Here is a 21,989-nt window from a genome sequence, read left to right as displayed (position 1 = left end):
TCTATGTGACCTTGGGCTTGACACTAAGTATTCTGGGTCCAAAAACAAAAGCACCATTCATGAAAGAAAAAGATTTATTAGTTGGGCTTCATGAAAATGAAAATCTGCTCTGCAAAAGACATTTCAGGGAATGAAAAGACAAGCTACAGACTGGGAGAAAATATTTGCAAAACACGTATCTCTTAAAGGACTTGTACCTAAAATATACAAAGAACTCTTAAATCTCAAAGATAAGAAAAACATTTTGATTCCAATCTAAAAAAAATTGCAAAAGATCTAAACAGACACCTCACCAAAGAATATATACAAGTGGCAACTAAGCGTAAGGAAAAGATGTTCAACATCATGTGTAATTAGGGAATTGCAAATGAAAATAACAGTGGGATACCACTGCACACTCATCAGAATAGTTAAATCCAAAAAATTAACCATACCAAATGCTAGTGAAGATGTGGAGCAACAGAAATCATTATTCATTGCTTGTGGGAGTGCAGAATGATACAGCCACTTAGGGTCAGAGTTTGGCAGTTTCTTACAAAGCTAGACATGGCCTTACAATATGATCTAGCAATCGTGCTCCTACTAGGCACTTACAGAAATTTGTTGAAAACTTATGTCCACACAGAAATTCACACATGAAAGTTTAAAGTAGCTTTATTAATAATTGTCCCAAACTGGAAACAACCAAGATGCCCTTCAATAGGGAATGAATTGAACAAATGAAATGGGCTGTAATCAAAAGGTATGAAAGAACCTTAAATTCACATTACAAAGTGAAAGAAGCCAGTCTGAAAAGAGCACATACTGTGCGATTCCAATTCTAGGACATTGGAAAGGCAAAACTATACAGACAGTAAAAAGGATAAGTGGTTGCCAGGGTTTGGATAGGAAGGGGAGAAGGATGATTAGGTGGAGCACAGGGGGTTTTTAAGGCATCCAAAGTATTCTCTATGACACAATAATGGTGGATACGTGGCATTATGGATTTGTCAAACCTCATAGAGTTAACTTTAATGCAAACCATGAACTTTAGTTAATAATAATGTATCAATATTGGTTTGTTAATTGTAACAAACGTATCACATAAATGAAAGATGTTAATAATAGAGGAAACTGTGCAAGGAAGGAGTGACTATGAGAACTTTGGCTGCTATGTGTAATCCCAGAACAGTTCTATAGAGTATTAATAATACAAAACAAAGATCTACTGACCAGAAGATTAGATTGGTGGAATGTAAAACCAAAAGACAAGATAAAAATGATTTTCATGTGGGTGCACCTCTCCACTAGGGGTTCATCTTTGTCCTTACTTTTACCAAGACTAGCAAACTAGGGTCTACCTCCCCAGGAAGGTCAGAGACTAGGCAACTTCTTTCTTCTCCATTCGAATTCCTTCCCACAAGCGTCCCCTTTCCCTCATCCCTTGACATTTCTTCCGACGCAGCTGCTGTCCTTCAATATCCTTTTTTTTTTTTTTTTTTTGATGACCTTCTTTTCTTGCTCCTCAATAGTGCGATGTAGGCTAGGAGAAAGGATAATAGTAACAGTGGTTTCGGTTTCAAGTATTCCAAACCGCAGAGACCCGCCAGAACACATGTAGGGCTTCAAAGACATGCTTTAGCCAAGTAGTGGTGCTCAGCCGGTCTAGCACTGAAGTATGAGTGATCGCTTCATGGCCTGGGGGGCTGCAAAACGAGTTCACCCTGACATCAATTTCTTCCCAGAAGGAAAAAAAAAATGTGTGGGTATCTTGGTGCATTGGCCGGGAATCGAACCCGGATCACTCGCGTGGGAAGCGAGAATTCTACCATTGAACCACCAATGCTCTGGTTTCATGTAAAATACTAGGTCTGACTAGATAGAGTGTTGGGAAGCACTTTGAAAAGAGTTTTAAAAACAAGTTTAAACTGGCCTCTTTGGTAGACATGCAGAACAAATGGAAAAAAACACCCAGAGCAAAGGCTTACTTACATGGAAGGCTGACATCAGGCAACACTATCAAATTGTGGCGTTTAAATCAAAACACCAGACTTAATTTCCTCACTGAAGATGCATTCCTCAGTGCACAACTACTCTTTGGGAGATACTGTGCCTGGGTCTGATCATAGAGTGCTGAGGTGGAGGTGGGTGTGGCATGCTGACAGGGAACTCACCCGTGTGTTGAGTTTTAGCATTTGTGACTCTGAGATGCATATGAGGCACTGACGTGAATTCCGAGGTGTGAGTTGAAAGTACAGGTTTGTCGTTTAGAAAGAGATGTGGGAATAAATGTAAATCTTTTTGATGTAAGTGGTAACTGAAAGCGTGCTGGCTAGAGCTGGTGCGTGTGTTGGCTGATGGGCAGAGGGCAGATAGAACCAAAGCTCTTGGAGGTCCAAGGTGATGGTCGTTTTCTTTGTTGAGCTTCAGTTTACGACTCAGCCTCCAGCTAGCTGGGCTTCTCAGGGAGAGAAACATGGCTGCAGCTCTGCAGCTCCTATCTTTGCAAGGGTTACTCAAGATGCAGTGTGACAAATGGATTGGTGTAGACTAGACTGGGTGTAGGGAGACTGACTTTTTATCTGGTTGTATTAATGCAGGTAAGAGTTGATGGATGGAAGGTGCAGGCATAAAGTGGTGCACCCAATAAAGTAAAGCATTACCTGTTGATTATTCTGGACATAAATTTCTGTGTTGGGAGGATGAGAGCTCTGTCTGCCCAAGACAGTGGTGTAAACCCAATTGGGAAATTTCTTGTCTCTCCATTGCAGGACCGTTCGTCTCTGTGGAGATTCTTGCTAGAGATAAAGAGCAGGGGCCAATGAAGGGAGCATTGGTGGTTCAGTGGTAGAATTCTCGCCTCCCATGCGGGATACCCGGGTTCGATTCCCGGCCAATGCAACATAGTATGATGACTTCCCTTTTCGCTCTGCTTTTGCCCGCTGTCTCATATTGTGGTTTGGACCACAAGCAGTAAGAAAATGAGCTAAAATCCACAAGGCAGTTCTGAGCAGAAGATATTAAGGAGTTGATGTAAACTGGGACTTTGCAGAGCCCTGTGGCCGTGAGGTTCTTCCCATGCTTTAACAAGTAATAACTTTCTACCTCATCCCCCAATCCCACTTTCTTCTCTTCTTCCTCTTTCTTCCTATGCTCCTCCTCCCCACCCCCTCTCCTCCCACACTCCTTCTCCTCCTTCTCTCCCTCCTTCTCCTGTTTCTTAATCTTGGAGACTGATCAATTTTACTACAGAAAAAACCTCTGTTCATCAAAACACAGAATAAAGAATAAAAAGACAAACCACAAATTGGGTGAATGTACCTGAAGTCGGCGTGATCAACTAGTAGTGAAGATATTTCATGAATTCTTCCAAAACAAGATCAGACAGATAGACCTATAGGAAGTTCACCAAGCTCCTGGGGTGAGGGTGGGGGAACCCTTATAAGAGGAGGTCCAAGTGACTAATAAACATGTATTGGTGTTCAGATTCATTACCAATAAAAGATATTAAAAGGGAAATCTCAATGAGATAACATTACAGTATGGTGAAGAAGTCCAAGATGCACGTCCAACACACCCATGCTGCATCCACTAGCTTTCCCTAAAAAGCAGTCTCTTGAAGCCACATTGTCCACAAGCCCTAGGTCTGACTACAAACAAACAAGCAAGCAAGCAAACAAACAAACAAAAGTATCTTTTGCCCTCAGTTTGACATGCAAGAAAGATTCAAAGTCTGTATACATGGGCTAAAAGACACTTGTGTGAAGGATTTGGGGATTCTTTGTTCATTGGATAGGTCTATGGGGAAGGGAGGACATGGGTTTCATGTGGGAATGTCCTCTTTGCTCCACATGATCCTGCCTAATGGAACAAGGTGCAGCCAGAAGAGGGCCAGAGCGGGGCCCATGGCAGATCTCTTCTTCCTTGGCTCCAAGCACAGCACTGGGTAGACCAGCATGTGAACAATGGAAGTACTAACATTCTCCAAGCAACAGTGATCTGCTTCCATTGTGTTGACAACTATTGTATTGGGAGATTGTGACACAAGAACACAAAATTATCCCAATAATACCAAAATTAAGAAGTGACATACAAAAATATGGATGTCTAATGAGCATAATATTGTATGAAAAAAGCCAGATACAAAAAAAAAGTGTATTCATTCATTTGAATTTGAATAGCAGGCAGTAATAAACTATGGCGATAGCTCTCAGAATGGTAACTAAACCAGTTAGGGTAGGAATTGCCTGGAAAGGGGTTCAACATATATTTCTGGAATGTGGCAATTTTCTCTAACTTGATCTGGGTAATGATTACATTTGCTAAAATTCAACAAATCGTGCATTAAAGATGTGTGTTTTTTCCCCTATGTGAACTAGAGTTCAATGATTTGCTGTTCCCATTAAAAAAAAAATAGTAGATGGTGGATGGAGACAAGCTGATATAGACCATGACAACTAGTTTGCATTTTATTGTAAACTTATTCAAAACTTGTTCTCCTTTAGTGTGAAAACCCTCCCTGATAGCTGAATTATCTCTACTAGAAAAATGGCTATGACTACACTATTTCTTTAGAGGAAGCTACAGACAAGGCTCCTTGAGAGGTGGTATTTCACCCTTAGGGACTTTCTCTGCTCAATAGTGAGACAAGGAACCGACCTAGATTTTGCTTTGAACGGCTGCCCACAGATTTGTGCACTGTGGGAGTCATTTCTCTTCTGACTGCATCATGCTGTGGGGCCAGAGGTAAACTCTGCTCTGACTGCTGCTAAGGGGAGTAGCTTATGCTGGCATTAAAAGCAAGTCAGATGACCAATTAGAGAGAGTACCCTGCTGTAAACTGGGTTTGAACCAAGGCTGGTGCAGCCTCAACTCAATTTTTTTTTTTACCTACAGCTACACAGTCACGATGCACCACAGGCCTGGGGATAATTTTTTTTTACATAAATATATTCACACTATTTTTGTTGTTTAATTCTTGGACACCTACAGACGTTCCTGCTTTTCTCTTTCATACTCTTCTCCGATTCTCCTTCTCTACTCAGCTATACGATAACAATTTTCATCTCTCATGATCTGGCCCAAACCTCCTCACAGACTTTCTAGGAGGTCGCCTTGTCTCATCCATCCATGGCTCTCCTTTCTTTTGCTCCTTTTCATGTTTCCTGTTTTGACCTGATCTCTTTCCTGGTGTAGCCAACCGACCACACCTACTAAACCACAGCCCAGAGGACAATGGGTCCCTGGTGAAGGCAGAACAAAGAATAGAAAGAGCGATCGCGAAGCCAGTCTCGGGTCCAGCTTTCCTGGGGCCGACTCGACTCAGGCCCGGGGCGTCGTGGGCACAGGCGTCTCCGGGGCGCTGGCATATACGGCAGGTGTGGAGCAAGGCTCAGCCAGGACCTTTGGTTGCTTTTCTGCCTTCCGGCTCTCCCAGCGCACTGGTTTCCCATCGGTTTCTCCGGTTTTCCGAGTCGTTGGAGCCCGTGCAGCTGTCCTGCTAAGGGCGAGTGGCTCCGCTTAGCGCGGAAGGAGGCCTCGCTTTCTGTGCGGCTGAGGTGACGGAGAAAGGGACAGCAAACTCGCTGTAGGCGTCTCTGTGGCGCAATCGGTTAGCGCGTTCGGCTGTTAACCGAAAGGTTGGTGGTTCGAGCCCACCCAGGGACGCGTCTCAGTTACTAGCGTGTAAAAGCTGTTTTGCGGTTATTTCTACTCTGCACATGCACTTTCTTGTCTCTCGAGTCTTATGCGCAACAGGAGGATATAAGTTGTTAAACTGACGACGCATACAAAGAGTTATCTTTAGAAGTGCGACGTGACCCACTGTCTATGCCATGTCAATGATTAGAATTCTCTATAGTCTTTAGAAGTATTATTTTCTTTAACCTAGCACTGAAGACCACCAATTTACCTAGAGCTAAATTTTCCCCCCTTGATTTACATATCACCAAGAAAGAAACTTCAGGGGTGGTCGTGGTGGGGGTGGGTAGGGACACATGGATACCATGCAATGGGATCCTGGAACTAGAAGCTGGGTTACTACCCCACTTTGGAGGAAGGCACAACGGAACCTACACTGCAAATCAGGATGCCTCTGTCTGCTTGGACTCAGGTCCGGACAAGCACCATTACCACAGGGGTAGTCACCCAGGTGACAGCACCGATTTGCCGACAATTCTGAAAAGCCCTTGAGAACTTTCCCCCACCCTCTGACGCATTTGCTACCTACTCCCCTCATCCTCCCACCACAGGAAAGGTTCTGCTCTCTGTCAGGTCAGAATCCTTCACGCTCCCTGCAGGGCACACGGAGCCAGGCAAGAGCCAAGGGGGCGGCCGCACTTCCCTGAAGGGCCTCTCCCCAGGTGGGTGGTTCTAGCGCTCAGGCTGACCCAAGACCCCGCTGCCCACGGAGGCAGCCAGGAGGGGTCCGGAGGCAGCGGCAGCTGGGGGATGACAACCCAGTCGTGTTCCTACGAGGTGCTCCTGGCCTGCAGTCCGGGGAGAGCTGAATAAAACTCCTCCTGAAGCTTTTCTGCAGCCTGAAGAGATGGGATTTCAGGTTCCTGAAGGGACACAAGGGGGCTCCTCACGAGGACAAAGCCTTCCTGTGGCCTTGGAGGACAAGTCCCGCAGAATCTGATTTGGAGGGACTCGCCAAAGGAAAGGAGCCACAGCGACAGGCCCAAGCAGCGAGTGATCTTGAGTTGAGATGTAGGCAAGTTACTCTCAGATGGTGTGGCATTTCACACATACGGAGAGGAGTGAGAAAGCAAAGGTGGGGAAATGTTCATTGTGCGGTTAGGAACAGGATATATGATATTGGTATTTCAAAGTTTGTGTATGTTTCAAAGGCTTTACGTTTTCCTTTTCTTAATGCGTTTTTAGAACTCTCAGATTCTCTTTGAATGAAGACTCCAAGCGTGAGAGAGCAGGTTTGTGAGATGAAGAGAGAAAAGAGTGGAGGGTAGGAGAAGGCTGCCAGCCTGGGGGCTTATCACATCTATCCTTCCCCTGCAGCAGCCACCAAGCCTGATGCAACCCAGTAATAGGGACTTAGCACAGAGGATCTTCTGCAGGTGGACCTTACAGTAAGTAAATCGCCAGTGGTCCGGAAAAGACAGACACATCGAAAAGGGATTTCCCTGACCGGGAATCGAACCCGGGCCGCGGCGGTGAAAGCGCCGAATCCTAGCCACTAGACCACCAGGGACACGCAGGAGTCTCTTCCCCTGCAAAGTTGGCGCCTCCAGGTGAAAATTGTGACAGTAAAGCTTAGATTTCAGAGACGGACAGAGCAGAAAAGGAAAGGATTCCCAGCACCCCTGGGCTGAATGCAGCTGTGCGAGGCTCCCAGTCCTTGGCCTGCTGCTCATCACCCTTCCCCTCCCCTGGCCTGGGCTACGCTTTGGGCTCTGAGGCCAGGCCACATTAACCGGCATGTGTTCCATCCTATTCTAGCTTTAGCTCTGTGTGCAGCAGAGCCGAAGGCATGCGCTCTTTCCGAACCTCAGGTGAGGTTTCCTTTGACGTCAGGTGAGGACTTGGCTCTCAGCGAATGTTGAGCTGATTTGCCTACTGTCCGATCTCTGCTCTGAGTCCAGGGGCTCTTCTGATAATGGCAGGGATACTGGCTCCTTTTCCTCCGCAACAATCTCAATTTGTAGAGCCTGAAATTCTTCATCTACATGTCTTTGGGTCGAACCCTCCCACCCCAGTGCAGAATTCGGTTCGTTTTCTTTTATTCTGTCAGGCAAATCAGCGTATTTTGTAGGTGTGCTGAGGTGAGGGAAAGTCAATTTTCAAAGACATAGTGTGAGTCAGAGAGGAGATTTAGGCTCCAGAAGAGAAAGTGAGTCCTAGTGTCCAAAGTGACCTAGAATGGAGGCCTGGTTCCTAATACTGAGTAGGCTTTCAGGTAGTAAAAGAAGTTCTATGTTTTGGGGAGATAAAAATGCATGCAGCTGCATATGCTGCCACAACGCATTCCATTCACCCTTTCTCATGAAGGTAGGTTTCAGGGAAAAAGCTTGTTTCCGCCCGGTTTCGAACCGGGGACCTTTCGCGTGTTAGGCGAACGTGATAACCACTACACTACGGAAACCACACGCCTGCTTGTTTTTCGCTACAGATATATTAAAAACTGAGTTCCTGCCACAACTGGCCACCAACGTTTAAAAAAAAAAAAAAAAAGCTTTATTCTTAAACAGTTTACTTAAATTGAACTCTTTATGCTTTTGAAAGCATAAATTACAACACAGAGAACAGTATGAAACGGGCATAAAACAAAGCTGAAATGGACAAGCAAGCAATTTCTCTTTTTAATTTATTGACACTAGCTTAAACTTTGTTAAAGAAAGAAACAAATAACGATATTTTAGGAGAATTGCAGGACCTTCAGCTGAAGATTAAATTTCACAGTGTTTTATCCCATGTAGGGGGAAAAAGAGACTAATTTCCCCCCCCCCCACACACACACACTCTCTAACACACTGTAATTTTGATCTTGGAATTTTACTAATCTACTCTTCAACCTCCTTCTCAACAAAACTTCAATATATCCAAATCAAAGGAGAATTGATCTAGAAGAGGGGACAATAAAATAAGAGGTCCTACGTAGAGGGAGAACCAAGAAAATAGAATCTACTTAAGTCTGGCCAGATAACAACTCATGGATTCCTCTTAGTCTAACTCAAGTTCAAAATCTGGGGAGTCCCCTGGGTAGGTACAAACATGAAGTTTAAATTTGCTAACCCATATTCAAATTAGGAATTTGACAAATGCCGAAAATCAAGAAGAAACTGAGAGGAATCAAGGAATAAAATATACAGACACTGATTGGCCTCTTTTCTTTGGGGGCACATTATAACAGAACATAACATAGGTCAGAATAGGAAAGCCAAACAACTTGTCTTATTAAAACGATGGAGAATAAAGAAAATTTAGCCCAGTTTTCCTAGAAATCTCCTTCTTCTCCTTAAGGTGTGAGATGAGAGCCTTAGTGGAGTAAGTCCCATTTCTCTCTACATTCTTGCTGCAGTGAAGTTCACAGCAGGTTCCCTTGTGGAGAGCCCACTCTCCTAAACAGATGGAGTTACAAATGAAAACCCATGGCCACTCTCTCTCTCTCTCTCTCTCTCTCTCTCTCTCTCTCTCTCTCTCTCTCTCTCTCACACACACACACACACACACACACACACACACACACACACACACACACAACATAAGGAGAAATAAGAACAGCAAGACCATCCAAGAATACTACTTGAGCTGCCGGAGTAATTCTTTTAAAAGTCAAGCTCAGGGAGCACAGATCAACATCTCACAAAAAGCGGTAGCAATGGGAGTTCCCCAAACTCTTTTTTTCTTCCCACAATGATATGCCATTCTCTCATGCTCCACTGATGGGATGGCCACACACCCTATATACCTTGGCTTTTCCTCTAAAAGTGCTAGTACTCTGAGGACATATTCTCTTCAAGGATAGAAATGCCTACCTTCTAGGAGATTAGACCCCTACTTGTTTTTACATATTACTCCTGAAGACTAAAGAAAGGAAATTCCTATATATTTAAGACCAGAGGTCTTGGCTCTGTTTTCCTTCCAGATAGTCACAGGGAATCTCACACTGAGACTAAAGCGGCCTAGAGTGCTGTTCTGAAATTTAATAAAATCGGGGGGGGGGGGGAGACCAAGATGGTACACAGACAGATCTATTTTTACAAGTGAATGGAGAAGCTGTTTAGGCACATCAGTTTGTTCAAGAAGGCCACCAACATTTTTGAAAGAAAACGGACTCAGGGAGCACAGGCGATCCCTCAGGCAAGGAGGCTGCGACTTCGGAGAGGCCCTGGCTTAGGGTTCAGCTCCTCCCGGAAAGCGAGGTCCCTGGGGCCCCCTACACTCTGGCTTCGGGACCCCACACCCAACGCCGGGTCTCCAGTTCCACAACTAAGCGCCCTAGTCCAGGGGTCTGCCCCGCTGACTCCACAGCTGCCGGAAGCCGCGGGATCGGGGGGGGGGGGGGTAGGTGCGTCTAAGCCGCAGGTGACCCCGCCGCCCAGCAGCGCAGACGCCGCACCTCTGGTCTGCGAACCTCGCTCTCTCTTTTCCCACCGCCGGCGGTCAGCGTCTCGGCTCTGGGAACTGAGCAGTGCTTCGAATCCACCCCGGAACCCTAGGGCCCGCCCTCCGCTCCGCTCCGAGTGCGCCTGACCCGAGAGCTCCTACCTCTCAAGCACTTTCCTCGCCGCGCCTCCCGCGCGTCCTCGCGGGCAGAGGGGTTTCCACGCGCTCCTGCCGCCGCCGCTGGTTCTACTCGTCTAATTTAAGCCCAATAGTTTCACCCCACTTTCACGTTCAGCAGGAAGCGTAGCACAGGCTGACGTCTCAGGCCGTTTGGCTGTTAGAAAATATCGAACATCAGCGCGTCCAAGCCATGCTTCCCGGTCTGTCCTGAATTCGTCTGGACATCAGGCCCCGCGGAAATCCGTGGACGGAAATCCGTGGACCACCCAGGCGCAGGCCGCGCACACCTCGCCGTTGCTCATCCCTCCCTCCTCCGTTGAGATTCTGCTTGAAGGACAGTTTTGTGTTAGCTTTTACAACGCCCGAAACTTCTTTCATTTGCCTTGTGTAATTTTCCTGTTTAACAGGTGGTGGAGTGCGAGGCTTAACCTAGGACGCGGACGAGGAGGTAAAGGCGGTTTTCACAGAAGGCCGGTGCCTGGAGGGGTTTTGAGATCAACCTCGCAGCCCACGGCCCGCCGGCAGAAAGCGATTCTCTTTGCTGAGAGACTTTAATGCAGTTCTCTGTCTCTGTCTCTGTCTCTGTCTCTGTCTCTGTCTCTGTCTCTGTCTCTCCCTCTCCCTCTCCCTCCCTCTCCCTCATTTCCTTTAGAAGTAAAACTTTGTAAGTTTGGAGGAAGACGTGCCATTGTCTCCTGCGGATGCTTTTCTTCCTGTCTTGGTGAGGTGCTCACCGCGTTTCCTTCACACCTGAAGTTCAAGCGCTCCGACCCTGAGGAAGACGCGGGCAGCTCGCTCGCGAGACCCCCAAGGCGGTGCTCTGCCTTGTCCTGCTTTGGCTCGAGATGCATCGAGGGTGCGACTGGACGGCGCCATCCTCCCCGGCGCCGGAGGACTGAGTCCCCAAAGAGCTTTGGGTCAGGACATTTCATGAGATTCCACCCCTCTTCTTTCCTCCCTCTAAGTACGAGTTTTCACCTCCCACGCCGAGTCAGAGGAAGGGATCCTCTGTCTTTCGGTCGCGTCCGGCCCGCCGCGGTCCCACGTGGGCAGGATGAGGGGGCAGTGGTCCTTTCTCCGACAGGGGCGGAAGGACAGCGGCGCCCGAGGGAGGGGCCACAAACACACAGGCGCGCTGCGCTGGGCTCCGCAAACCCTACAAGGCGGCCCACGGAGCTTCCCTGCAGCCCCAGCGGAAGGCGCGCGGGGCTCCAGACCCGGCGAGAGGAGCGCGCCCAGGGGCCCCGGCCCTGCGCCTGCCCTGGAGGACGCGCCCGGAAGAGGGACGGAGCCCAGGAGAAAGCGCAACGGCGGCCCACCCCCACGATCCGAGGTTCAAGGTGAGGGAGTCGCGCGTTAAACTGATTTCCCCGCCTTTATCGGGAGACTCGTTTGCCCAAATTCAGAGTCGCGAAAAGGAGGGATTGTGTAGGAAAAGTCCACATTTCACCGAGACGAAAACACGAAGTTCTAAGTAATTGGATGTGGGGTCTGAGGAAAACGCTGTGCCAGAGCCATCTCTGGGCCCGAGCAGAGGGAAGGCGGGAGCTGGCACGACCTAAGGCGGGGAAAGGGCAGGCGGCGCAGCAGGTGGTAGGGGGGAAGACCCGGGATCCAGGTGTGCGCGCGAATCCTTGTTTCAAAGCATTTTCCATCCAGCCGTCCCAGTTTCTGCATTCACCAGGAGTCTTTTATGATGTTGGGGATCCCGAGATCTGACCCCAGGCGCCTCCCGTGCCGTCTCTACTGCTTCGGCCCTGACGACCTTCTCTGCACGCGCGGCCCGCCCCGCAAGGGCGCGACTCCAGGGCAGATCTCAGGTGCGACTGGGACTCGGGACTTGTCGGACATGGCGGGCCTCGCGGGAGCGTCCACTGTCCCGGAGCGCGCTCGGCCTTTCGTGTCGGGCTCAGCTTTTGGAGAAAGCAAGGAGGGAACGTTCTTCGGGTACCGTTCTGTGTGTGTGTGTGTGGGGGGGGGTCTCCGTACCGGCGGCGGAAGTAGCACATACTCATTTCAGATGACCTTGTTCATTTAAAAAAGTTGGCTCTCAGCCCGCTGGTGGTCTAGTGGCTAGGGTTCGGCGCTTTCACCGCCGCGACCCGTCGGGTAAGTTCCTAGTATTGCAGAGGTTTCCTCACCCAGCAGGTCTCATTTCGTTTCTAGAGTGTGATGTTTCTCAAGGCCCACTGCAGAAGTCTATCCATGGAATCCTCAAGCTTGGTGAGTCTAGGTCTCAGGGTCTAAGACCTCTCCCAGCCTGGGAATAGGAGTAGGTGCCGTGTGATAAGCAGCCTGGCCAGCCACTGGCACCCTCTCCTTCCCTTCATTCTGGAAACCTAGCATCTTCTTCTGAGTGTCCACTTAATTGGGACTTGAGTACCTTTCAAAAACAAAAAACTGAAACATACAGCATTATATTCTTCACCTAAATGCACCAATTAACATCTTCCCACATTTGTTTTCTCACTGTCTCCATATACATGAGTTACTCTACCGTTTGAGAGTAACTTGCAGACATCTCAACTCAAGATCACTGGTTAGGGGACTGTTGCTCCTTTCCTTTGGCGAGTTCCTCAAAACCAGCTTCTGCAGGACCTGTCCTCCAAGGTCATCAGAAGGTTTGTCCCCAAGTGAAGGTCCATTATCGCCTGGTTCTCTTCAGGCTGTGAAGAAGTTTCAGAAGGAGATTAATTTGGCCTTCCTCAATGGTGCAGGCAAGGCGCTCCCTGTGCTTGCAGGAACACGACTAGGTTGTCATTCCCCCAGCACTGGTTGCCCTCCAGACTCAGCTTGGTTTGTGGTGGGCAGTGGGTCTTGAGTCAGCCTGAGGGCTAGAACTCAGCTTGGGGAGAGACCCTTCAGTGAAGGACAACCGCCTCCTTGGTTTTGCCTAGCTCTCTGTGTCCTGCTAGCAACAAAAGAAAATTATTCACAACAAATAACTTTACTCACTTCCCCCTCCTTTCTCCCCTCTCCCCTCTGGTAATCATTACTCTGTTCTCTGTTACCTATATGTTTGTTTTTGTATGGTTGGTTTGTTCACTTGTTTAAAAACATTTTTAAAGAATATTCCACATATAAGTGAAAACACATGTTATTAGTCTTTATTTATCTTATTTCACTTAACAAAATACCCTCAAGTCTATCCATGGTGTAGGAAATGGCAAGATACTCCATTGTATATACATGCCACATCTTCTTTATCCTTTTATCTGTTGATCGGCACTTGGGTTGTTTCCATATCTTGGCTATTATAAATTATGCTGTTCTGTACAAAGGAAGTGTTACTTCCCATTGGTGGAAGTGATGTATCTTATGGAATCAGAAGCGTCCTTCCAGCCAGTTTTGACTGCCATTTCTCCTCAGCCCCATGGTGAATGCAAGGGCTTTCAATTTTTACTACTCAGAGCTAACTTCACAGACACCAGCAGTGTCACTTCAAATTTCTCTTTGTAGGAAAAGCAAATATTCAAGTGTTAGTTTTCTAAGTTTGTTTTCTACAAACAAACAAATAAACAAAAAATAAACCTGGAGTGGACAACAAATGCTCTTCTTTGGGTTGATTTGTATCCAGGGAACAAGCCTGCCGTAATTTAAACGATAGCACAATTCTCCATCTAGCTCCTGTATCTGAGAGAGAGGGCCAGGGGCTTGAAGAAGGACATACTCCAGGAGGGCAGGAATAAATGAAAATCTGATGAGAGGAAGCAGAAGGATGGTGAGGCAAGTGGGACAGAAAACTGTGGCCTCCAAGGTGATTCAAGTCTAGTTTTGTTGAGAAACCAGGAAGTACAACTACTTCACCTAATATGTGCAGGAGGGAGTAAAATGTGTGTTTGTGTGTAGGGGCACAAGAAAGTGGGATGGTAGCAGAGACCCAGTATGCTGAAGTCCCCAGTCATAAGTCTTTGTGGGGTGCCATTGTTCTACTGTGTTTAGCATTGTTGTAGTGACACCCTCGGTTAGCATTCAGATCATAAATGGAATGGTTACAGATTATCTGGAATTGGATCTTGGACTCGATTATAGTTGAAATTATTAATGACCCTAGTGTCGGTGAACACTGTCAGTCCATGACATGCAGCAGCAAAACATTTTCCCGAATCACCTTCTGTATATACCTGTATATAGGTTTCCACAGAAGGCAAGGGTTAGAATGGCCAAATAGTTGCTGACATAGAACATTTTAGTCAAGATATGAGTATGATGGGTTGAATAACTGCATGTAAACAGGAGGAATTGGGGAAACAAAATGATGAGCTCAAAGTTCTAAGATCCTAGCTCAAGATTTAGGTTAGGGAACTGAAAGCTTCTATTTTTATCTTATTTTTTAAAAAAACAAACAGACACAAACTTAATACCTTGTTTAATAGTATAAGTCTAGACCTGCGTTCTGCAAAGGAAATCTAAATTGAATTCTCAGCATCACAGGATCTGTTATGTTCAAGTCAGGACATTTATTAAGAAGGACTGGTATCATTGGGATGGGGTTGTATGGGCAGATTCTGATGAAACTGGGGCTCTTGAAATCCTAAACTGCACCGAGCCTCAGGTTACTTGAGAAGCAGCCCTTCCTCCCTTGTTTGAAGAGGTTACCTGAAGTAGGTTACCTCCACTTACCTAAAGAAGCTCTAAGGTCTCCCTCTGAGGTTAAAGTAGTTGACTTACATGGGTCTGCTGATCCTCCTCAGGACCTCCTGCTACCATGTACCACAGCTTTAGACCCACAAGCAGACTCATTTGGGGGAAACAATGACAGAAAACTTTCCGTTTATAATGAAGAGTATAAACCACTGACCCAAGGAGTCAAACGAACCCCAAGCACAGTAAATATGAAGAAAACCGCACCTAGTCACATAATAATTAAATTGCTCATATCAATTGGAGAAAAAAAATCACAAAAGCAGCCAGAGGAATAAGACATAAGATTTAAGAAATATCAGATTTCTCATCTGAAGCACTGCAAGTGAAAAGGACAGTGGAGAGACATCTTTAAAGGACTGAGGGAATAAAAGTCAACATAGAATTCTATGCCTCCTCCCCTCAAAAAAGTCTTTGAAGAAATGTTGAAAGACTTAGTTACCGGGAGACCCACACCACAAGAAAGGTTAAAGGAGTCCTCCCCACAAAAGAAAACTCACACCAGATGGAATTCTGGATGCACAAAAAGGAATGAAGGGCAGGGGACATGGAATCTACATGAGATAATATGTAAGATTTTTTTCTTGTTAATTAAATCTCTTTTAAAACATGGGACACTAAGCAAAAGTAATAACCTTGGATTGTGGGGTTTATAACACGCAAAATAAAATGCATGACAATAGCATAAAGGCAGGCAGGGGAGACATGTGAACACCTATGGCATTGCTTGAAGGCAGATTGTGAGTTACAGACGTGTGCTACAAAGGCTAAAGCGGTCGCTGAAATAACAGAGAATTCCATCGACTGCTGAAAACCTTCATTGGCATATTATAGCTAATAAGCCAACCAAGGTGAGAAAATGGACCATATGTACAAAACCATGTAAACTCCTTCATAGAATGAACAATTGCCCTTTGGGCACGCTACCCAGAGACATGTGTACAAGAATCATGACTGTAGTATTATTTGTAGTAATAAAGGTATAGAAGTCAATTAATTTCATATATATAAAGGGTTAAACAATGGATGAAACTTCACTGAAACTCGTTTCTAGTCGAAAGTTGAAGCTTCAACTGGGGTTGAAGCCGGAGGTAACACTCCATTCTTTCGAGGAATCCTGGACCGCAAGTGCCTGTTTCCCTGCAGAGCTCTCCTGGGAGGATCAGCGATGGTCTCGGCTTAGGTTCTCTTGTTGTGGACAAGACACAGATGACAAGGCAGGCAATGGAGGCTTCCATTCAGGGTTAGATGAAAGGACGTGCAGCCCAGAAACATAGCAAACCGTTGAATCAGGTCCTAAAAAAGCCGAGGCACGTCCCTGGGTGGGCTCGAACCACCAACCTTTCGGTTAACAGCCGAACGCGCTAACCGATTGCGCCACAGAGACACACAAGGACAGTCCCCCCTCCCCTCCCCCTTCGCAATGAAGAGCAAGCTCTCCTTCCACGCTGGGCTGAGCCACTCGTCCTTCTCAGGACCGCGGCGCCCTTTCCAAAGCCTCGGAAAACCGGAGAAGTGGAGTCGACGCGGCCTGTTGGTCCGGTGGGAACGTGCTTTGGGCGATTCCGAAGGCAGAGGGGCAGCCGAGCGTCCCCGAAGCGCCTGGCTCCACATCTGCTTCAGATGCCAGCGCCCGGGAGACGCCCGGGACCGCGACCTCCAGACCTGAGACGAGTGGGGCCGGAGGGAAGCCGAGCGCCGGGTGGGCTCCATGATGCTCCTCTGGGTTCTTTGCTCCACCTTCACCCGACTGTCCGCGCCGCAGGCGCTGCCCTTACTCTACACAGCAGCGGTCGGTGGGGCGGGAAGGGAAAGGGGATGGGGAAGGTTGGTCAAAAGAGGAAATATTAAGAGGAGGGGGGAAAGCAGGGGCGAACAGGACAAAGCAAAGATAATTCCCAGGAGACCTGTGCAGAGAGGCACAGCCTGGATGCAGGGGAGATGAGAAATACATCAGAATGAGGAGGGAATAACGAAGGGAGGACCTAAAAGAAACGGACTCCTACCTGCTGTTGTCCAGCAAGAAAGCAACGCAGTAACTGGAATGGGTTTCTGTCAAAATTAGTAGAGCAAAGCAATTTCCTGTCGCCGGGTCGGTGGCGCGCCGTGATCGTATAGTGGTTAGTACTCTGCGTTGTGGCCGCAGCAACCTCGGTTCGAATCCGAGTCACGGCAGTGTTTCCCTTTTGCACTTACAACCGCATAGACTGCGCAGCACCTCTCGCTGGCCATGAAGTGCAGTAAGCTCAGGAGGAGGGAGGGCAACCCAACGGAGCACTAGGTTGAAGCTCTCTGCACGTGCTCTAGGTCCCACCATTTAAGAGAGAATATCTCAAGGTCAGGTTCAATCTCTAAATGAGCGTTGTGTGTACCTTCCACAAAGGAAATGGTCATCATATAAGGATCTTTTTTTTTTTTTTCTCTTCTGGGTGGATATATTTCAAACATCAGCGAGGCCTTTTGACACAAAAATAGAACAGACTTTAAATAGTTGATAGTGTACTCCAGTCTGGTTATTGTCTAAACCAGACTCTCGGACATCCGACTGCCAATTTTTAAACTAAAAGCAAATTATTACGGTGTGTTTACCAGAACAAAATGCACAAATCATTAATGGGCGGCTATTTGAATATTGAAATGTGTGATCATCACCAGGATCAAGGTATAGATCAAGGCATTTTTGGCATCCAAGCATGGCCCTTTGATACACTTTCCAGGTAATGCCCATCCATGCCCTGCTACTTTACACTATTCTGATGTTTACCCCGCAAATTAGGCTTATCCTTTCCTCAAGTTCATGTGAAAGAATACACAATTTTCTATCTAGCTGTTATCAAGCAACATTGTATTTTTGATATATATGTATGTATATATATGTACGTATCGCACTAAAGTAAAACTACACTACAAATGATGGACATTTGGATAATTTCAAACTACAGCATTGGGAAAGGCTCATATGAATACCTTTCTACTATAATTTGTGGATATGAGACGACTGTCCATTAAAAGTAAGGGCGCCATGGATAGGAATTTGGCAAGGAAAGCAAAAGCAGTGTCCTTCTATCCTAAAGATGCTAAAGAGGAGGCGTAGGGGAGCAGTGAGACAAGTCAGAAGAAAGTAGAGTTTTTACTGCCACTGAAGGACATATCCTCTTTCATCATTTCTCTGCTCTCCGAGGTTCCCTGAGGGAAGGATGGGTCAATGGAAACATCACTCCAAAGTGGTTCAGTGTATAAATTCTGGGCTCTACTGGAGCACTTTCTGGGCATCTCCTCTGGGTAATATTCAACCCTGCAGGATTTCCTTTTGTTTCCTGAGGAGCAGTGGGAGAGATGCCAACTTGGCCAGTGACTCAGGGCCCTCGAGGAGAAGTGATAATTCCAGGCCCTCATTTCTGCCAAGAGAACCAACAAAGCAAGGGGTTGCTTCCGGCCACCACAAGTTCTCTGTCCTCCAGTTGTTAGAAAACATTGATTCAACTCCCTCCCCAAGCACTTGAGAGGTGTTGGGACATTTCTGCTTGTTGGGAGGGGGACATACTATCTTGAAGGACACCACTGGGATGCAAGAGGGGAAGCCAGATGAGAGGCCATGGAGCTGGCTAGGCCTGGAACAGAAAGGGCATGCTTGCCCCAGGAGCCTCCTTGTGAAGGCAGGGTCTCGGGGCCCATGTTCCTGGAAGGGGTGCCTCCTTCAGACCTGGCCCCAAAGGGACAGTGGAGCTCAAGGGTTGAGCATGAGGCCTTTGGGTGACATCCCTTATGTTTTCCCACCATCCCAGTCCTGTGGCTTCTCTCCTGCTGGTGCTTGTCAGCCAGCCTGCAGGGCTCCCCAGACCAGTGCCTAATCCAATGAGCAGATACTGCGCCCAAACACAAACTGATAAACTGGAGGTATGGCAAAAAAAAAAAAAAAAAAAGTGTGACCCATCCATACTTTGGTCAGGAATAGGAGGGCCAGGATATGCGGGTGTACACCCAAATTCCCAAGCATTGGAGCCAGAGATGTGGCGGGCCTCTCACCCTGAGCAGGCAGAGCACAGCTGAGACATCACGCAAGAGATGTCGTCACCACGAACCGAGGAATATCATGAGAGAGTGGGAACCCAAACCCCACTGACACCAATTCCGCAGTCGAATTTCCCTCTCAAACGCGGAGAAATTGCAGGGGTCAGCACTTCACAAGTGTGATGGACAAGCCTGATGCCCTGGGGAATGCACCTTCAAGATCATGGCATCTCTCCTGCCAGGCAACTGTGAACACGTACCCACCCAGGCACAGTGCAGCCTCTTAGCCCACCAAGGTTCACTCAAGGTCACCACCCTCCACTCCACTCATCCTTTGCCATTTTTAAACCACGCTCCCCAGAGGAATTAAAGCAAATACCCTCCAGATCGCTCCCTCCGCAACACAAATGTCTCTTAATTCATTTGAATCTCAATAGCAGGCAATAGTAATCTATGGCAATAGATCTCAGAATAGTAATTAACTAAGCAGGATAGGGCACGAAATGCCTGGAAAGGGATTCAACAGACATTTCTGGGAGGATGGCAGTTTTCTCTAACTCGATCTGGGTAATGATTGCATTTGCCCAGACTCAACAAACTGTGCATTAAAGATGTGTGCTTTTAACTATGTGAACTAGAGTTCAATGATTTGCTATTCCCATAAAAAAAAAAAAAAAAAACAAATCACTGGACGGTGGATGGAGACAAGCTGATATAGACCATGACAACTAGTTCGCATTTTATTGTAAACACATTAAAAACTCATTCTCCTTTAGTGTAAAAACTCTCCCTGATACTTGAATTATCTCTACTAGAAAAACGGCTATGACCCCACTATTTCTTTAAAGGAAGCTACAGACAAGGCTCCGTGAGAGACTGTATTTCACCCTTAGGGACTTTTCCTGCTCAATAGCGAGACAAGGAATCGACCTAGATTTCGCTTTGAACGGCTGTCCACAGATTTGTGCACTGTGGGGGTCATTTCTCTTTTGACTGCATCGTGCTGTGGGGCCAGAGGTACGCTCTGCTCTCTGACCGCTGCTAGGGGGAGTAGCTCGTGCTGGCATTAAAAGCAGTCGAATGACCGATCAGAGACCTAAGTACCCTTCTGTGGTTTGGGTCTGACCCAAGTTGCGGTAACCGCAACGCACCAATAACCACTGTCCGCTCACGATGCATCGCGGTCCTGGGAGTAATTTATATATATATTCACAGTATTTTTGCTGTTTAATTCTTGGCCATCTACATGCTCGTGCTTTACTCTCTTCCGTGCTATTTTCCGATTCTTCCTCCTCATTCTGCTACATAATAAAAACAATTTTCATCTCTCAGGATCTGGCCCGAGCCTCCTCACAGGCTTCCAGTAAGGTCTCTCCTCCATGCCTCTGCTTTCTCTCGCTCTTTTTCACGTTTCCTTTTTTGACTTGATCTCTTTCCCGCTGCAGCCAACCGACCACACCTACTAAACTGTTGCCCCGCTGCACAGGCGGTCGGGTCGAAGGCGGAGCAAACCGGGAGGCATTACGGAGCCCACTGGGAGTTCAACTCCCCTTGGGTTCCGCTGGGCTCAGGCCCAGGTGATCGCGGTCCCGGGCGTCTCCGGGCGCTGGCATCTGAAGCAGGCGTGGAGCAAGGCGCGGTGGCGACCCTCGGCTGCCCTTCTGCCTTCGGAATCGCCCAACTCACGGCTTTCCCACCGGACGAACACGCTGAGTCGACTCCACCTCTCGGATTTTGTGGGCTTTAGAGCCGGCACCGCGGTCCTGAGAAAGACGAGTGGCTCCGCCTCGCGTGGAAGGAGAGCTTGCTCTCCGCGGGGATGAAGAGAAGCACTCCGTGTGTGTCTCTGTGGCGCAATCGGTTAGCGCGTTCGGCTGTTAACCGAAAGGTTGGTGGTTCGAGCCCACCCAGGGACGTCCACGGCCGGCCTTTTTAGCGCTGAAAGGATTCGCGATTATTTCTGTCTTCATTACTCATAATCACCTATGTCTTGTCCACGAGGGAACCTATGCCAAGAGAACTCTGAAGGAATCTAGGGTTCCTCGAAAGAGTGGAGGCATGATGGTGCTCCTTACCCTCTGGGTCCATTTTAGTGATGCTCAAGATGACCCAAGACCCCACAGCCCACTCCTCCAGACTCCTCTGGAGGGCCGCTGGGGCTTGGGGATGACAGCCTGGTCGTGTTCCTAAAAGCATAAGGGGTGCCTCGCTTGCTTTATCGGGAAGAGCCGAATAAAACTCCTCCGGAGGCTTCTTTACAGCCTGAAGAGGACGACTGTCAGGTTCCTGAAGGGTCAAGAGGGGCCTCCTCGCGAGGACAAAGCCTTCCCGTGTTCTTGGAGGACAGGTCCCGCCGAAGCTGGTTTGGAGGGACACGCCAAAGAAAGGAGCAACGACAGTCGCCTAATCAGTGATCTTGAGTTGTGAGATGTCTGCGCTTACCCTCAAGGAGTGTCGCAATTCTTACACAAAAGGAGAGGAGAGAGTGAGGAAACAAACGCGGGAAAATGTTAACTGTGCTTTCGGTACAGACTATACGACGTTAGTACATTAAAAATTTTGTATGTTGCAAATATTTTATGGTTTTGTTTTCTTACCGAGTTTTTGGAACGAAAGTCCCAGGTTACAGGTGGATGAAAGCTCTGTAAACGAGACATCAGGTTTCTGAGATGAAGGCAGAAAGACGGGAGGCCACCCCCCGCTCTGGCTGTTCATCACACTTCCGTTCCTCCAGCCTGGGCGATGCCAAGGATCTTGAGGCAAGACCTCAACTACCTTTAGGGAATCAGTGCAGAGATTCATCTGCATCTGAATCTTGCGGCAAAAGCCAACTATGCGGTTGGAACGTCCCGCAAGCAAAGACCCACTGTGAAAAAGACTTCCCTGACCGGGCCGCGGCGGTAAAAGTGCCGAATCCTAGCCACTAGACCACCAGGGAAACACGCCGGAACCCCGCTTGGCCTCTACATGTGAAAATTATGAAAGATCAGCTTTCAGAGAAAGGCAAACTAGAAAAAGAGGCAATTCCTAGCGGCCCAGGGCTGAATGCTGCTGTGCAGTGCTCCCAGTCCTTGCCCTGTTGCTCACCACCCTTACCTCTCCCGGCATGA

The 21,989-nt window shown here is 47.6% G+C and overlaps 8 non-coding genes across 8 annotated transcripts; 4 read left to right on the top strand and 4 right to left on the bottom strand.

The window, feature by feature from the left end:
* Window positions 1–1,754: 1,754 nt before the first annotated feature.
* TRNAG-CCC (transfer RNA glycine (anticodon CCC)) lies at window positions 1,755–1,825 on the bottom strand. The gene has a single exon. It is a non-coding gene; the product is annotated as a tRNA-Gly (tRNA).
* A 984-nt stretch (window positions 1,826–2,809) lies between these two features.
* On the top strand, window positions 2,810–2,880 carry TRNAG-CCC (transfer RNA glycine (anticodon CCC)). Its single transcript has one exon. It is a non-coding gene; the product is annotated as a tRNA-Gly (tRNA).
* A 2,692-nt stretch (window positions 2,881–5,572) lies between these two features.
* TRNAN-GUU (transfer RNA asparagine (anticodon GUU)) lies at window positions 5,573–5,646 on the top strand. Its single transcript has one exon. It is a non-coding gene; the product is annotated as a tRNA-Asn (tRNA).
* A 1,471-nt stretch (window positions 5,647–7,117) lies between these two features.
* Window positions 7,118–7,189, bottom strand: TRNAE-UUC (transfer RNA glutamic acid (anticodon UUC)). Its single transcript has one exon. It is a non-coding gene; the product is annotated as a tRNA-Glu (tRNA).
* An 818-nt stretch (window positions 7,190–8,007) lies between these two features.
* TRNAV-AAC (transfer RNA valine (anticodon AAC)) lies at window positions 8,008–8,080 on the bottom strand. The gene has a single exon. It is a non-coding gene; the product is annotated as a tRNA-Val (tRNA).
* Window positions 8,081–16,181: 8,101 nt separating this feature from the next.
* Window positions 16,182–16,255, bottom strand: TRNAN-GUU (transfer RNA asparagine (anticodon GUU)). Its single transcript has one exon. It is a non-coding gene; the product is annotated as a tRNA-Asn (tRNA).
* Window positions 16,256–16,971: 716 nt separating this feature from the next.
* Window positions 16,972–17,043, top strand: TRNAH-GUG (transfer RNA histidin (anticodon GUG)). Its single transcript has one exon. It is a non-coding gene; the product is annotated as a tRNA-His (tRNA).
* A 3,678-nt stretch (window positions 17,044–20,721) lies between these two features.
* TRNAN-GUU (transfer RNA asparagine (anticodon GUU)) lies at window positions 20,722–20,795 on the top strand. The gene has a single exon. It is a non-coding gene; the product is annotated as a tRNA-Asn (tRNA).
* The last annotated feature ends 1,194 nt before the right edge of the window (window positions 20,796–21,989 follow it).

The sequence above is a fragment of the Camelus dromedarius genome, chromosome 23 (assembly GCF_036321535.1).
Source record: "Camelus dromedarius isolate mCamDro1 chromosome 23, mCamDro1.pat, whole genome shotgun sequence".
In the NCBI taxonomy this organism is placed as follows: domain Eukaryota; kingdom Metazoa; phylum Chordata; class Mammalia; order Artiodactyla; family Camelidae; genus Camelus; species Camelus dromedarius.
Note: the sequence above shows the minus strand (reverse complement) of the source record. Positions and strands in the feature narration are given on the sequence as shown.